Genomic DNA, 16,327 nt, shown 5'->3' on the forward strand with positions numbered 1-16,327 from the left:
TGCAGTGAACAGATGAGTCGTGTGGGGCTGCATCCCCGGACAGGGGTGCTGCGTGTATGAGAAGGAGGGGTGCGTGGGTATCATACTGTGCTGAATACAGTGGTACCAGTCTTTCTGGTTCTGCCTGTCTAGGGAGGTGCCTTCAGATGGTTCAGTATCAGGATATTTGCGAGGCAAACAAACCCTCCTCTCGCTAATGCTGACTGCGTAACTTTGCACTTCGTTCGTCAGTTTCAGCCCTGGTAAAATACACATAACACAAAATTTGCCATCTTCACATATAACCCACTTACACGTTTGCGGGTCCGGTCCAGTGGTGTGAAGTACGTTCGCGTGGTTGTGCGACCATCCCCGCCGTCCCTCTGTCCTTGTGTGGCCGGCTGGTTTCATTTAGCATCATGTCCGCGTGGCCTCAAGGTCCGTCCTTGTTGCAGCCTGTGTGAGAATGTCCTTCCCTTTTAAGGCTGAATGATGATAATATTCTATGGACACACCACATGTTGCTCATCCATGTATCTATCAGTGGACAGTTGCTTCCAACTTTTGGCCATTGTGGAAAACACTGCAGTGAATGTGGGTATTCACATATGTCTCTGAAACCCTGCTTTGATTCTTTTAGATAAATACCCAGAAGTAGAATCACTAGAAAATCCTACTTTCAATTTTCTGAGGAACTGCCACACTGTTTTCCACGGTGGCTGCACCATCTCGCATTTGCACCAACAGGGCATAAGGATTCCAATCTCTCCACATCCTGGCCAACGCTTGCCATTTTCGGGGGGATGGCGGGGGGGGGGGTTGTCCTAACCATCCTAATAGATGCGATCATATAACTTTTAACTCATCATTTTGTCTAGACTCATTCTTTCTTGGACTTTTGCAGTTTTTCCCTCAGCAAAGAGAGAGGATGAAAGTCGTATCCTGCCACAAACACACACATCAAATTCCATTTTCCCAAAAAGGGGGATTAAGGCAGCCCAGTAACACTAAAGGAACACTACAATCCATGATTCCCAACACGGTGTTTGTGTATTATGGTAACTAATTGGTTTCTAGAACAATCCCCGAGGGTCCCCCAAAATTCTACTAGCAGGAAGTGAGCTGAGAAAAGCTTCAGGAGTGGCCATGGGAGACACAAATCAGCAAGGAGACTCTCATAGGTAAAAACTAGATTTGGAAAGAAACTGGGCCATCTTTAGTCCCTTTAACTTTCCAAATCCTGACCCTCAGTCCTATGCCCTTGGTAGTGGCAGTGGGTGTGGTGGGAGGTATCACAATTCTTCAAACAACTGTTTATGCAAAAGACTTATCTGATACTATGGAAGTCGCCCAAGTGCCCATCAATAGATGAATGGATAAAGAAGTGATGTATACATATACACTGGAATATTACTCAGCCATCAAAAGGAATGAAATATTGCCATTTGCAACAATGTGGAAGGAACTGGAGGGTATTATGCTAAGCGAAATGAGTCAGAGGAAGACACATATCCTGTGATCTCACTCATATGTGGAATTTAAGGAAGAAAACAAAGAAGCAAAAGGAGAAAAATGAGAGAGAGAGACAAATCAAGAAACAGACTCTTAACCACAGAGAGCACACTGATGGTTACCACAGGGGAGGTGGGGGGTGTGGGTGAAACAGGTGATGGGATTAGGGAGCGCACCTGTCACGATGAGCACTGGGCGATGTATGGAAGTGTCCAATCACTATATTGTACACCTGAAACTAATATTACATTGTATACTCACTGGAATTTAAGAACTTTTTTAAACAACATGTTAACGTTTATTTACGTATTTTGAGAGAGACAGAGACAGCACAAGTCGGGGGGGAGGGCAGAGAGAGAGAGAGAGAGAGAGAGAGAATCCCAAGCAGTCCCCACACTGCCAGCCTAGAACCCGATGTGGGACTTGAATTCACCAACCATGATCATGACCTGAACCGAAGCCAACCGGTGGATGCTGAATTGACCGAGCCACCCCTAAAAGAAACATTTTAAGAAATCTTATCTGATAAAGGACTGTCATCCAAAACATACAAAGAAAGCAGAAAACTCAATAAGAAAAAAATTAATGGTTAAAATGACAAAATTTTGGTTACTTCAATTTTGCCACCATAATTTTTTTTTTTTTTTTTAATTCTCCCTACTTTCCCTCCCATCATACAACACGGACAGAACAGGTCCAATGGGAAGAGAGCTAGACAATCGTGGACACAACTGCATTTCAGGCTTCCATCCTGACAGGAAAAACAACCAAGGGCAGGCAGCCTGGGGCTGGTTCAAGGCCCAGAACCAGGAGCAGAAAACCGGGGCCCCCACGTGGGTCCCGCGACCACCGAGGACCGCAGGAGGTGGCAGATGGCCACACAGCGGTCCTAACCCAGCAGGGCGAGGAGGAAGCAGCCCTCGCCCCTAAAAGATGGGAGAAGGCTCTGAGCGAGACCAAAGGAAGCGACGCCTGAGCCCCTGCCCAGCCCGCCTCGCAGCCAACACTCGCTGGGCAGGATTCGCGGCGCCACCTGCTGGTGACCTTGCTGCACTGCAGACGGCGCTGCATGCCCGCCAAGTCCAGAACAAAAGGAAGGACCAGGCGGCCTTTCCCTGGACTCCACGGTGGGTCTCAGCCCCTGTCAACTGCCTCGCTGGCTAGGCGATTTCATTCAAGGTTGTGGGAGGGCCCCCGGCTTCCAGGTGGGGAGACTGCGCGTCAGGAGGGGTACACGTCCATGAAAAAGCTACAGAGGGCGATGTGGATGGGCGGTCTACTTGAAAACCCCGCGGCGGCGCGCCAGGCTCCTCCGCAGAGCCACCCGCACCTCCTTGTTGCGCAGGGTGTCCACCACGGGGTTCAGCAGCGGCGTCACCACCGTGTAGAGCACAGCCACCAGGCGGTCCTGGTCGGGCTTTCCTCCGGACTCGGGCCGCGGGTAGATGATGGAGGCGCGGCCAAAATGCACAATGACCACGGCGAGGTGAGGGTGGAGAAGGCCTTGCGCCGGCCGGCTGCCGAGGGGATGCTCGCGACAGCGGCCGCGATGAAGGCGTAGGACAGCAGGATGAGGAGGAAGGAGACCAGCACCACGAGGATGCTCAGGAAGAAGATGGCCAGTCCCCTGCCGCCGCTGTCGGAGCAGCTGAGCTTCAGGACCGGGGCGATGTCATAGAAGTGCTCCACTTGGCCGCTGCGGCAGAAGGACGAGGAGAAGATCATGCTGGTCTCGATCAAGGCCACGGAGAACCCGGAGCAGAAAACCAGGCCTCCCAGGCAGAGGCAAACCGTGGGTCTCATGATCACCGAGGGCCGCAGCAGTTGGCAGATGGCGACCTAGCGGTCATAACCCATCGGGGTGAGGAGGGAGCAGTGGCTGCATCCCAGGCCCAGGAAGAAGCACATCTGGGCCCAGCAGCCAGGGATGGAGATGGCCTGGCTCTCCAGGAGCTGATGAGCCAGCAAGTCGGGGATGGTGATGAGCGCGTAGCAGGAGACGGGGACAGCACTGCCAGGAAGCGGCACATGGGAGTGTGAAGGGCCCGATCCGCGGGTATGATGGTGATGATGGTGACGTGGCCCCCGGGGGTCACCAGGTATGTGACAAAGAACAGCAAAATGAGGGTAGTTCTCAGGTCGGGGAGGTGGGAGAAACCCACCAGCACAAACTCGGTCACCAGCTGAAAGGGTTGTTCTGTGTCCTTCACCTTGACCACGCCTCCTGCTCTTGAGTAACCTCCCGCTCACCTGCCTAACAGGCTTCCCCAGCCAATCGGCTGAGGCCACAGCCATTACCTCACCCACTGCCCCTAGGCCCCGATAAAACCTTTGTGCTTTTGAAACTCGCTCTCTCCGCGGTATCTCACCGCTGCGTCGGTGCAGGTAGGGGACTGAGCTCGAGCTAGCTCGAATAAAGGCTCTTTGCTTTTGCATCGGACTCGGCTCCCTGGTGGTCTTTGGGGATCACGAATTCTGGGCATAACACAGCCAGGTGGCATTTTCCTCCTGCTTCTCGGGAGCCTGAGAGGAGAGGACAAGAGAAAACAGAATGGGACGATTTGGTAAGGACCTGCCATGCATCCAGGGCTGCGGGGTAGGAAATTATCCCTGTTTCACACAAAAGGAAAGAGGCTCAGATATTACGAAATATCACCCAGCTAGCAAATGTCGCTTCAGCAGACAAGAAAACCACACACGTGGAGACAACCCAACTGTCAGCCAATGGACGAATGCGTAAAGATGTGGTATAGGGGTGCCCGGCAGGCTCAGTGGGTAGGTCATGAGACTCTGGATCTTGGGGGCGGGCGGTGAGTTCCAGCCCCACGTTTGGTGTAGAGATTACCCTAGAAGAAGAAAAAGAAGAGGGAGAAGGAGAAGAAGGAGGAGGAGGGGGAGGGGGAGAGGGAGAAGAAGAAGAAGGGGGAGGGGAGGGGGAGGAGGAGAAGGAGAAAAAGAAGGAGGGGGGAGATGGGAGGAGGAAGAAGAAAAAGAAGAGGAGAAGGCTGAGGGGGAGGGGGAGGAGGAGGGAGAAGGGGCAGGAGGGGGGAGGAGGGGGAGGAGAAGTGGTATATACACACAATGGAGTATTAGCCATGGAAAGAAGGCAGTCCTGCCATTGGGACAACATGCATGGACCTTATGCTGAGATGAGTCAGACAGAGAAAGACAAATACAGTGTGATATCACTCATAGCACGATTCTGTAACAGCCTAGCTCTTAAAAAAACAGAGTAAAATGGTCACTGCTTAAGAGTCTCTACCAAAAGGGGGACGCCTGGCTGGCTCAGTCGATGCAGCATGCGACTCTTGATCTCAGGGTCACGAGTTCAAGGCCCATGTTGGGCATGGAGCCCACTTAAAATAAAAACATGGGACATCTGGGTGGCTCAGATGGTTAAGTGTCTGACTTAGGCTCAGGTCATGATCTCATGGCTCGTGGGTTTGAGCCCCGCGTCAGGCTCTGTGCTGACAGCTCAGAGCCTGGAGCCTGCTTTGGATTCTGTGTCTCCTTCTTTCTCTGCCCCTCCCTGGCTCTCTCTCTCTCTCTCTCTTTCTCTCTCTCTTTGTGTGTGTCTCTCTCAAATACAAGTAAACATTTTCAAAAAATTAAAAAAAAAAAACCATCATGCTGAGTGATAGAAGCCAGACACGAAAGCCACATATTTTCTGAGCCCGTTGACATGAAATGTCCAACATCGCTGACTCCACATAGACTGGCAGCAGGGAAGTGGCTGCCGAGGGCACGGGGAGGAGGGGACATGCAGGAACCACTCAAGGGGACGGGATCTCCTCTCTGGGTGATAAAAATGCCCTGGAAAGAGACAGCGGTGATGGCTGCACAGCTCTGTGACTATGCTAAGTGTCACTGAGTTGTACACTTTTTTTTTTATTATTTTTTTAACGTTTATTTATTTTTGAGATAGAGAGAGACAGAGCATGAATGGGGGAGGGTCAGAGAGAGGGAGACACAGAATCCGAAACAGGCTCCAGGCTCTGAGCTGTCAGCACAGAGCCCGACGCGGGGCTCGAACTCACGGACCGCGAGATCATGACCTGAGCCGAAGTCGGCCGCCCAACCGACTGAGCCACCCAGGCGCCCCTGAGTTGTACACTTTAAAATGGCTCATTTTACGTTATGTGGATTTGACCCCAACTTTGAGAGAGACAGCATTTCCTTTAAAGCGTCAGATCGGCAAAGATTGGAGAGGAGAGCGAACGGTGTGTGGCAGCCAGCGTCAGCAGCGCCCGGTCCCCACCCCACCTCCACCTGGCCGCTTGGAGGGACACAGCCCATCTGTAGACACCACAAGTCCTACCTGGGCTCTACAATTCCACCTGTACGCTCTCCTGGTGAAGAAACGGTCCAACTCACATGTACAAACATGTTCGTGGCAGCATGATTGAAATTTAAAAAGAAAGAAAGAAAGAAAGAATGAAAGAAAGAAAGAAAGAAAGAAGAAAGAAAGGAAAAGAAAGAAAGAAAGAAAGAAAGAGAAAGGAAAGGGCTTCTGGAACACCCAGTCCCTCCAGAATGGAATGTTCCCCTTCCTTTATTTTCAGATCTTGCCTCTAGGTCTGGGGATGGGCCAGAGTGGCTTCACCATGGTGGCAAAGGTCCCACATTGTCACTTGAAAGAAATTTAAATTTTTTTAAATATTTATTTACTTTTGAGGGAGAGAGAAAGAGACAGAGTGTGAGCAGGGGAGGGGCAGAGAGAGGGGAGGGGACACAGAATCTGAAACAGGTTCCAGGCTCCAAGCTGTCAGCACAGAGCCCGATGCGGGGCTTGAACCCACGAACCGCAAGATCCGAGATCATGACCTGAGCTGAAGTTGGACCCTCAACCGACTGAGCCACCCAAGCGCCACTCACTTGAAAGAATTTTAAAAATCAGCCCAGAAGATAGACGAGGGCAAACCAGGTAAAGGCAACTGCCTGTGCAAAGGCCCTGGGGCTGGACTGTGCCTGGAACAGGAAGATCCAGGAGGAACAGAGAGAGAGAGAGAGAGAGAAAGAGAGGGAGCAAGAGGGAAAAAGGAGGTGAGGCCACAGTGGGGACAGGGGCATGTTGCTACATGTCTGTTGGGTCACAGGGAGGACTTGAGCTTTTATGCCCATGGCTGTGGGACCGATGGAGGATTAGGTGCAGGTGGGGGGACGTGACCTGACTCAGCCACTGAGGGAGAACAGGGTGTAGGGGACACAGGTGAACATTGGGGACCAAGGAGGAGGTAGCCGAGCCGGTCCAGGTGAGGGATGATGGGGGCCGGACCAGGGCAAAGGCCAAGGAGGTGGTGAGAGTAGCCACGTGGAGCCCACTGGATTTCCTGACGGGTTGGCCGCGGGTGTGAACGAAAGAGCAGACTATGGGAGCTGACAGAGCGGCATCGGAAGGGCAGGGTGACACGGGTCCAGCCAGGGGGTCTGAGGGGACTCTGTCATCTCCGGAAATGCTGGGGACACACGCGCTGAGCATGGACAACTCAGACAGGCAGAGGGCCCCTCTCCTCCGGCCCCAGCCCCCAGCCCCTGCCCCGGAGAGAGGGAAGAAGAAAGAGGGAGACCTGGAATGCGGCCGAAACTCAACCCTGCAGCCACTGAGGAGCCCTGACTTTTTGCCTCAACGTGTCCCAATGCCACTGTCCAGCTGTGACAGGCGAGAGCGCTTAATCAAACCGTGTCAGGTTACAGGACAAGAGAGTGACCTGTCTGCACCCCGGGGACCTGTGAACGTTGCGGCCACGGGGAGATCCCCGGGCCAGCTGCTTCTCGGGGACAGAGTGAACAGGAGCCAGCAGGCTGTGAGGTCTGCGGCTCCGCCCAGGGCCACATCACGGGAAGGTTCTAGAGTCGTACCCTTTCCTCTCCCTGCTCTCTGGGAACCCTCCGGCACAGGAGCCCCTTCCCTGCCACCTCCCAGCCCCCACTGCCATATGAGTGTGTGTGCGTTTGTGCCCCTGAAACTCCGGGGAACACATGTGTGCACGTGCGAGGGACGCGTGCAGGCGCTCAGAGTGCACCTGAGCACGTCCAGCTCCCACAGTCTGCGGGCACCCCTGCGCGGACCAGGTGCTGTGTGCAGGTGAGCGTCTGTGGCTTTGCAGGGTTCTCCTGGAGGCTCCCCCAAACGTCCCTCCCTCCCCCCCCCCCAGGGCAGATGTCGTATTCTCCTCCGCTCTACGTTTTGTCACCCACAGAAAACAGAACTGGACGCCTGTCGGGCGAATGCCATCCCCATCCGTCACCGTTGGCTGTTTTCAGGTTCACAGTCGCTCTGGCATTTCTCTCCCCCCACCTAACCACCCGCCCCGCATCATTTTCAGGCTTCACCCCCAGGGCCAGGGATGGGCCACAGCGGCTTCTCCAGCTTTGCAAAGGCTCTGAACCCACACTCACCATGGCCGAGGGAGCGTCCCATGCAGGGTGCCCGCATCATCATCGCTCCCTGCTCACAGCCTAAGAAGGGAGGGGCTGAGGACCCGGGTTCTGTTTGCAGGAGGGGTCTTTGGAGCTCCTGTCCCAGGGGCTCCCCAGCCACTAACAAGCCCCCCCCCCCCCCCGGCCCCCAGGGCTCAGGCTGGTGACTCCCTGCGGATTTTCTCCCTCCTGGCAACTAGAGACCCCAGGGCCTGCTTCCCCAGCCCTCCCCCCCCCCCACCCAGGCTCTGATGGCGAAAAGTGGGGGAAGAACTAGTTATGATTGATTTGTATGGGTGGAGATCACACATGCACTTGTCACTCGAGCAGCGTTCCCCGGAGCCCATCAGCGCCCGCGGTGGGCTGGGCAAGGCTGCTGCCCTGAGGAAGACGCATGTGCACGTGCACGCGCACGCGCACGCACATGCCCTGCCCCCAGGGCAAGCTGGAGGGAGTGGATACCTTGATGTTCTACAAATGTTGCCCAGGCTGAACTCAGAGTGACCCCAGCCCTCTCGACCCCTCTCCCTGCTCTCCCCAGAATTAAGAAGTTGTCAAATGTCCTCTATTCTTTCTCCTTCCCTGCCCCCCCCAGCCCTCCCCCCCCCCCCACAGGGCATCCTTCTCACCCGGCAGAAGCCTACAGCACCACCTCCCTCCCGTCCATCCTTTGTACTGGACACCAGGACAGAAGGCTCTGGCCGTGGCCCCTCTCTACTCAGAGACCTCCCTGGCTCCCCCTTGCCCCCAGAGTGAAGTTTCAAATTCCCCATGTTCACGTTCAAGACCCTTGTGATCTGACCCCTGCTACCTTCTCTAGTTCCCAGTCCACCCACTGTTCATGCACACGGATGCACGTGCATTTATTCAATTAATAATAAGGAAGTGAGGTACAGACCCAGCCGTTCTGACTTGCTGACCCTTCCTCCGAGATTTCCAGGCAGTTTCCCATTATTTTGCCCCTCCCCAGGCTATTCTCTCAGGAATTTCTTTTCCCCTCCTCCTAGCCTCCAGGCAAACTCCTACTCCTCCTGAAAGACACAGCTCTCCATCACCTCCTCTAGGAAGCCCTCCCTGATCACTCCAAGCTAGTCACCTTCTGCATCCGTACTCCCACACAGCCTGGGTTTCCTCTTCACACTGCCTGTGTCCTTGAGTGTCTTCCCCTAGCCTCTGAGCTCCCTGGGACTGTCCCCATCCTACTCCACCTTCTAGAAGCTTCAGACCCAGATGAGGAAGTCCCTCCTTGCCATGGCCGCCTCTCTTCCTTTCCATGGCATCTGCTTTTTCTCTACCTCTGTGAGACACCCTTTCTCAGACTCCTCCTCTCCCACACAGCTCCTAAAATTAGAACACCCTGAGTTCAGTCCTAGACCTTCTTCTGTCTCCCTAGCTGAGAAATTTGTCGTTTTCTTTTTCCCCCAGCTTTACTGAGATCTGACATATAACGTTGTGTATGTTTACGGTGTACAACTTGCTGATCTGATACACTTAATATATCGCAGAATGATTACCACCAAAGTGTTAGCCAACACCTCCATCCCATCATGTAATTACCACTTTTTTATGTTCATTTATTTTTGAGGGAGGGAGAGGGAGCACAGGCCGGTAGCAGGGGAGGGGCAGAGAGAGGGAGACAGGGGGTCCGAAGCAGGCTCTGCACTGAGTGGAGAGCCCGATGCCGATGCCGGGCTGGAACCACGAACCACAAGATCGTGACCTGGGCCAAAGTCGCCGCTTACCTGACGGGGCCACCCAGGCGCCCCCCCATTTCTTTTTTTTTTTTTTTTTTGTGGTGAGACCATGCTAACTACTCTCGTAGTGTCTGTTCAAGTATATGATACAGTATATTGTTAGCTATAATCACCATGCTGTGCATTAGCTCCCCAGAACCTGTTAATCTTATCACTGGAAGTATGCACCCTCTGGCCAACATCTCCCCATTCCCCCCACCCTCCTGCCCCTGGTGGCCCCTACTCTATTCTCTGTGTCTCCTTGGAGTCCACATATGAGTGATATCGTTCAGTATCTGTCTTTCTCTGTCTGAGTATGTCACTTGGCATAATGGTTCATCCAAGTTGTCACAGGGGGCTTTCTTTCTTGTGGCTGAAGAGCATCCCATTGTGTGTGAGTGTTTGCGTATGTGGATACGTATACATTATAAATAATGTATATTATATATACAATGTATATATACATACACACACATCTTTATCCATTCATCTATTGACTGACATTTAGGCTGTTTCCATATTTTGTTGTTTTCTTAAAAAACATTTTTTGGGGCGCCTGGGTGGCGCAGTCGGTTAAGCGTCCGACCTCAGCCAGGTCACGATCTCGCGGTCCGTGAGTTCGAGCCCCGCGTCAGGCTCTGGGCTGATGGCTCAGAGCCTGGAGCCTGTTTCCGATTCTGTGTCTCCCTCTCTCTCTGCCCCTCCCCCGTTCATGCTCTGTCTCTCTCTGTCCCAAAAATAAAATAAACGTTGAAAAAAAAATTAAAAAAAAAACAAAAAACATTTTTTAACATTTATTCACCTTTGAGACAGCGAGAGACAGAGCATGAATGGAGGAGGGGCAGACAGAGAGGGAGACACAGTATCCCAAGCAGGTTCCAGGGTCTGAGCTATCAGCCCAGAGCCCGACGCGGGGCTCACACCCACGAACTGTGAGATCATGACCTGAGCTGAAGTTGGTCGCTTAACCAACTGAGCCACCCAGGTGTCCCTGTTTTATTAATTTTTTTAATGTCTACTTATTTTTGAGAGAGAAAGCACGCAAGCTGGGGAGGCGCAGAGAGACAGAGAGGGACAGAGAGGCTCAGAAGCAGGCTCGGTGCAGACGACAAAGAGACCAATGCGGGGCTCAAACTCGTCAACCATGAAATCATGACCTGAGCTGAAGTCAGATGCTCAACCAACTGAGCCACCCAGGTGTCCCTACAGTATGTTATTTTTAAAAATAAAAAAAAAAAATTTTAAGTGGGAAAAGACTTGAACACACACTTCACTGAAGATGATGAATCTTGGGGCGCCTGGGTGGCTCTGTTGGTTAAGCGTCCGACTTTGGCTTGGGTCATGATCTCACAGTTCATGAGTTCAAGCCCCGCATCGGGCTCTGTGCTGACAGCCCGGAGCCTGGAACCTGCTTCGGATTCTGTCTCCCTCTCTCTCTGCCCCTCCCCCACTCGCTCTCTGTCGCTCTCAAAAATAAATAAGCATTGGGGGTGGGGAGAGGGGAAAGTGGGTGACGGGCATGGAGGAGGGCACCTGTTGGGGTGAGCACTGGGTGTTGTATGGAAACCAACTTGACGATACATTTCATATTTTTTAAAAAAATTGTTTTAATTAAGAAAAAAATTAAAAAATTTTTAAAAATAAAATTCAAATAAATGAATAAACATTGAACACATTTTAAAAACATGATGAATCTTCAATGAGCACATGAAGAAATGCACTCATTTTCACATGATACGCCATGAAAAGCACAATGAAATACCACCGTATCACCGGAATAGCTGACACCAAAGAGTGTGACAATGCCAAGCGTTAACAAAGACGCGGACATCTGCATAGGTCATACTTTGCCGGTGGGAACACAACACGTACAGCCGCTTGCGAAAACAGCTTGACAGTGTCTTAAAAAGTTGACAAACAAACACCGTGAAACCTAGCCATCTCACTCCTGAGAAAAATACGCAGAGAAATGCACACACATCCATATAATGAACGTTCACGGCAAGTGTATTCATGACACCTAAAACCGAAAATTACCGAAATGTCCCTAAGCTGAAAAATTGTAATATATCGGTCACACACGTCACGCATAACGTTGTCAGCAATAAAAAGGAATACACATAATGATCGACACATCTAATGATATGGATGAATCTCAAAAGCAGTATGTTGAGTTTTGAAAGCCAGATTCAAAAGGCAACGCGCTGCATGACCCCATTTGTAGGAAACTCTAGAAAGGCAAAACTGTAGTGACAGCAGGTCCGTGACTGCTAGGGCCAGAGGTGTGGGAGGGGATTAGCACACAGGAGTGTGAGGAAACATGATTACAGTAGCGGTTTTATGACTATATGCACTTGTCCAAACTCGTCATGCTTTACACTTAAAATCGATTAGCCTTATTAAATGTTATGCCTCATAAAGCCGAACAAAAATGAATGAGTGGACACATGAGAGATAGATGATAGCTACATAGATAGATAGGGGCGCCTGGGTGGTTCAGTCAGTTAAGTATCCAACTTCGGCTCAGGTCATCTCACGGTTCATGAGATCAAGCCCCACGTTGGGCTCTGTACTGACAGCACAGAGCCTGCTTGGGATTCTCTCTCTGCCCCTCCCCTGCTCTCTCTCTCTCAAGATAGATGATTGATAGATAGATAGATAGATAGATGATAGATAGATGATAGAAAATAGATGATAGGTAGGTAGATAGATGATAGATAGATGATAGGTAGGTAGATAGATAGATGATAGATATAGAGAGATGATATAGATGATAGATGATAATGATAGATAGATGGTAGATTATTGATAGATGATAGATAGATGACAGATAGATAGATAAATAGATAATAGATAGATGATAGATAGATAGATGATAGATAGTAGACAGATGATAGATAGATAGATAGATAGATAGATAGATAATAGATAGACAGTAGATAGATGATAGATAGATAGATAGATGATAGATAATAGATGATAGGTAGGTAGATAGATGATAGATAGATGATAGGTAGGTAGATAGATAGATAGATGATAGATATAGAGAGATGATACAGATGATAGATGATAGATAATGATAGATAGATGGCAGATTATTGATAGATAGATGATAGATAGATGATAGATAGATAGATAGATAGATAGATAGATAGATAGATAATAGATAGACAGTAGATAGATGATAGATAGATGATAGGTAGGTAGATAGATAGATAGATAGATAGATAGATAGATGATAGATATAGAGAGATGATACAGATGATAGATGATAGATAATGATAGATAGATGGCAGATTATTGATAGATAGATGATAGATAGATAGATAGATAATAGATAGACAGTAGATAGATGATAGATAGATGATAGATAGATGATAGATAATAGATGATAGGTAGGTAGATAGATAGATAGATGATAGATATAGAGAGATGATAGATGATAGATAGATAGATAGATAGATAGATAGATAGATAGATAGATAATAGATAGACAGTAGATAGATGATAGATGATAGATAGATAGATAGATAGATAGATAGATAGATAATAGATAGATGACAGATAGATAAATGATAATAGAGTGAGCAGGATGTAGGAAAGGCATGCTGCTGTACCTTGGGCTTGCAATGGTAGAGAGACTTTACCACCCTTAGGCCAGAAGGGCCAAGGGGAAGGAGAGGGAATAATTACCCAAACTCACAGAGGGCAGCTAGGTGGAGAGCACCACAGCTATCCTGCAGTTGTGGAACCAAGGAAATAAATACATTCTATTCCCTAATCTTCCACCCCATTGGCCAAATCCAAGTGGAAGCCAGAGGATAAAGGAGCCCGATGGTTCCTTCTACCTGAGTCATCCTCCCAAGCACAGAACAGAATGGAGAGAAGAGTGAGGGTAGAACAGAGGGGCAAAGAGCAGACGCACAGCTATTCTATCACTGTCCTTTCAGTCAAGAAGTCAACTAGGACAATGAATCCGAGTGTCTCCGAATCTTGTGGGTACCAGTAAAGTCACATGCATGTGGATCTTCGAACCCCACTAGCTCATTTTCCTTAACCACTGCTGCAGACTTCCTGTTCTCCCACCTGACACCCCTAGAGAAGACTCCCATGTACTTACAAAAAGTTGGGTCCACCAGATATGAAAGTAGCTCCCCTTTGTGAGACAAGCATCTCCAATGCCCTGTTTACATAAAGTCAGGGTTGCATGATAAAGTAGGCAGTGTGGGTTGGGAGAATGACCTTTTCCTCCCTTGAGTAGCACTCAGAAAAAAGGATCCCCAAAATGGCTTGCACCCCAACAGATATTTTGGTTTCTCCGCCCCAAGAGTCGACTCATGTACACAGCTAAGATGGACTTCTCTTGGGCCAAGGATTCAAGCGCAAAGGATTTATTTGAAAAATTATCCCAGAAACATCCAGTCGGAACATTTCAAAAAGGAACACCCCAGAGAGTCTCAGTGAGGAAGAGTTAGTTGCTGCCATGGGCAATGGGGATCAATCCCAAAGGGCATCCTCTGAGGCTGCGCAAACACACCTCTGAATTTCTCCCACAGAATAGAAAGGAGGTGAGGGTGTTTATCCATTAGCTCCCGACCACCCCTCGTTCTTGAGGGCTATTCCTGCCCCATACAAAAGAAAGCCACAGGCAGAGAGTTTTAGGGGTTCCCAGACTCTGTCAACCTCTGTCAAGATCCACAGGGGCATAGTGGACACCCACTATACATCCTCTAACTAGCTCAAAATTCCAGAAGAGCAGAGAGCGGGCCATGTAAGTCATCATTCTACCCCCAACAACTAGTCCAGGCTTTGGCATACAGTAAGCACCCAGCAAGCATGCAGAGGCTAGATGAACGTGCATAAAATAAACTTGAGACAACAATGAAAGAGATCGTTCCATCTCCAAAGATTTAGCCAAAGGAAGAGAGGTGGCGTGAACACTTGGTTGCTTCCACAGAATGCCTGCATCTGCAAGCCTGATCGTCCCTGAACATACGCCACGTCCAGTTCCAGAGCAGAGAATGATTGCTTTAAGGAATCCGCACATTCCATGCCCCATTGCCCTAGTGACTCGTTCATGCGGTGGTGCTCAAAGGCAATCCCCCCCACTCCCAGGGAACAACCGGCATGTCTGGACGCATTTCCGGTTGTCACAATGGAGGAGAGGCTGCTGCTGGCATCTAGTGGGTGGAGGCCCGAGGTGCTGTCAAACATTCGACAATGCCCAGGGCGGCCCCCAGAGCAAAGAACGATCGGGTCCCAAATGCCAATACTGCCGATGTTGAGAAACCCCGAGTTAGAAGATGGATGCCTGACCCGGTTGAGGTCACTACAAAATCCACCTCGAAACTAGAAGCTTCTCAATTCTCTGGAAAGTGCAATATGGTCTGTGATCTTTGCACCTACTTTGCTAACACAGAAGGAGGGCTATGCTACATAGCGGGTACTATGTGGAGCCCGAGGGTGAAACTGATACCCAGAGAAAAAGCTGTAGAGATAAAGAGAAACTCAGAACTTGTTCGCCTACCTCATTTGAGTTGCTAGATCCGATCTTCCCGAAGCTGGTCCTTCTTAGTTATATGAGCTAATAAATTCCTTTTCTGTTTAAGCCTATTGAGTAGGTTTTTTGTGTCACTGGCAACCAAGAGCACTCCAAATTGGTAGAGTAGGCAGTTAGCTAGATATGAGCAGGGAACAGATCCTTTCTGACTGATAAAAAGAGAGGAAATCAAATTCCAAACGGCGGAGAGAGTCAAGGGGAGGGCCTGGGGGGGGGTGGGGGGCGTTCTTCCCTATAACTGTTGCCCTCCATAGCTTCATAACTATACATTTACATCGCGGTTTTGACACCCCTGCTGTGGGAAGGCTGCCGTGAGGGTTCCACAAGGACCATATAGGGCCCCCAATGCCCCCCTCCCAACCGGCAGGAGGAGTCCCTTAGATGGTTGGAGGCAATTAGAGACTCCCCTAGCTATGACCTATAACCCATGCAAGTATAAAAAACAAGACAACCCTGACCCCTGGTGTAGTTGCCATCCGTAGGTCTCTTTAACTGCCGTTCAACTCTCACTTACTTGAGAGTTTAGCTCTGAATTCTTTCTTGGCAGAACTCAAGAACCGAGGTCAGCGTGGAGGCAAGGGAAGGGACCTGCCGATGACAAAATGACAGGAGGAATCAGTGACCATTCTCCCATCCTCCTTTCCCGGAGGGTCCCAGTGCGAACACAACCTTGTTTGGGGGCATAACCGGTTGCAAGACAGAGAAATCCATCTACGCCGGTACGTGCAAAGGAGTACTTATTATACACGTGCAGCATTGTCTCCAGAACCCAAGGGAGCACAGGTAGAGGTGAGATTCATGCAGAAGCAGCATCGGGCACTTAGGAGGCAATTATTAAATACCTGTTGGTGCCAATGGAATGCACGCTCAATTAACTAGAATGGACGCTCCAACTGCAACTCAGATACTGCCTCCCAGTCTCTGGAGCCACCCAAGCACTCCCCCCACCCCCCGCCGATAAAACTAGCCACCCATAGTTCTCCATCTGCCCATGGCCTTAGAAGCCCCACCAACTGACCTCTTTCTCAGCATCTGTATTAAGGAACTTCTGGGGAAAGGGAATCTGATTGGCTCACCTGAAGTCAGGTGACCACCTCTGAACTAATCAGCAGAGTCATCTGCC

This window comes from Leopardus geoffroyi, chromosome A2 (assembly GCF_018350155.1).
Source record: "Leopardus geoffroyi isolate Oge1 chromosome A2, O.geoffroyi_Oge1_pat1.0, whole genome shotgun sequence".
NCBI lineage: Eukaryota > Metazoa > Chordata > Mammalia > Carnivora > Felidae > Leopardus > Leopardus geoffroyi.